We start from the raw sequence: 1,972 nt of genomic DNA on the forward strand, positions 1-1,972 counted from the left end.
AAGCCAGAGCTAGACACTGAGCTGATACAGCAAGTCAAGTGGGAAACAATAAGCAATTGTCTAACTTTAAAGATATATAAGCACAGATAAATATAACAAATAAATGCTAAATACTTTTCTGGAAATATAATTCTGGCTCCCTAAATGATTTCTGGATATCAATGGCTTTATTTTGAAGACAATATGATAGAGAATTAAAGGTGAACTTCTAATACAAATGACTGTTAAACAGGGAATTAGTTTACACCAAGTGTTAGTCAACTTCCTGGAAAATATTGGAGATAATCCAGGTGACTATGTTAGTTCCAATATTATTTCTGTATAGAAATTAAGACAACCCCAAAAGAATTTCTCTTCAGCATTTTTTTCAAAGCCACATCACCTCTTTGTACCTTAGACTATAGATGATAGGATTCGACATGGGGGTTAAACCAGTACATAACAAAGCCATAAATTTATCTATTTCCTGTGAGTCTACAGCTGAAGGCTTCAAGTACATGGAGAGAGCTGTGCCAAAAAACAAAACCACAACAGTCAGGTGAGCTGTGCACGTTGAAAAGGCTCTGCTTCTTCCATTTGCTGAGCTGATTTTCAGGATATTGGAGAGGATGAAGGTATAGGAGACACAGATGAGGAGGAGAGGCATAGGAAGGAGAAGTAAGCTGATCATCAGCATAACAAACTCTACCATGGAGGTGTCCACACATACCAGTTTCAAGATAGCCAGAATTTCACAAGTGAAATGATTGATGATGCTATTACCACAGAGAGAAAGCTGTAGCACAGACACTGATTCCACCAGGGCAGTGAGGCAGCCTGTCACCCAGGAACCAGTTGCAATGTGCCCACAGACCACCCTGTTCATGATGACGGGGTATCTCAGGAGGTGGCAGATGGCCACATACCAGTCATATGCCATCATGGACAGGAGCACACACTCAGTGGAGCCCATAGCAAGAGAGAAGTACATCTGAGCAGCACATCCTGAGAATGAGATGGTGTTTGTCCCTGAAACAAAATTTGCCAGCATTGGAGTGAGAGTAGAAGAGGTGTACCAGATGTCCAGAAGGGAGAGGTTGCTGAGGAAGAAGTACATTGGAGATCAGAACAACATTGCTCAGAAAGGTGATCGAGTACATCAGCAGGCACACTACAAATATAAGGATCTTGACTTTAGGGTAGTGGGAAATCCCCAGGATGACAAAACCTGTTACAGAAGTCCAGTTTTCTTGAAACACTTTAATCTATTCCATTCATCTGTTATTATGCACAGAAGGAGTAGCACTACATTTTATTTAGAAAACAACCATTCTCCCTCATTTTCTTTATTTTTGCTTCATATCAACTTGTGGTCTATGTTTAATGGCTTCTCTAGCTTGATGAGAGTATTGGGAATACATGTTTGAAGGAATTTGTCATTAAAAAGGAAAATTTCAACCTGGACATCTATAAATAAAAAACTCTCAATCTGCTCTTTTTGCTTCCATATTCTCTTTTGACATTCCTGTAAGGGGAGTTATTTCACAAAAACATGATGAGAGAAAGAGAGAGGAAGAAATCTTATGCTTTCTTTCTTCCAAAGTCAGATTTTTAACTCTTCTATGGTTATCTATTTACCTCTGGACCATTGGAATGATTTCCTTCTCCTGGTTTGGTAATCATCTTTGGAGATACTCTGCTTTCTAACTTCATGTTTTCTTCAGGCACTCATAGAGATCTGTCCAAAATAATTTGGAAGATTCAGTGAAGAAAAGAAGGTATAGATTTCTGCAACTACGTATTAATTTACTGAATATGATGAATAGTTAGATACACATTCAGAATTTCCCTCTGAAACCCAAGAAAATGATGACACACATTCTCATGGTGGCAGACATGACAGAGATTTCTTTCGTTTTGAAAGAGTTGCCATCAAGTCTCTGATCCACTCACATCCTCTAAAGGACCAATCATTTGCACTACCAGGCAATTG

The 1,972-nt window shown here is 38.8% G+C and overlaps 1 pseudogene; it reads right to left on the reverse strand.

Moving 5' to 3' along the window:
* Positions 1–311: 311 nt before the first annotated feature.
* On the reverse strand, positions 312–1,692 carry LOC101413733 (olfactory receptor 13F1-like; annotated as a pseudogene).
* Between the last annotated feature and the right edge of the window lie 280 nt (positions 1,693–1,972).

This window comes from Dasypus novemcinctus, chromosome 8 (genome assembly GCF_030445035.2).
Source record: "Dasypus novemcinctus isolate mDasNov1 chromosome 8, mDasNov1.1.hap2, whole genome shotgun sequence".
NCBI classification, from domain to species: Eukaryota; Metazoa; Chordata; class Mammalia; order Cingulata; family Dasypodidae; genus Dasypus; species Dasypus novemcinctus.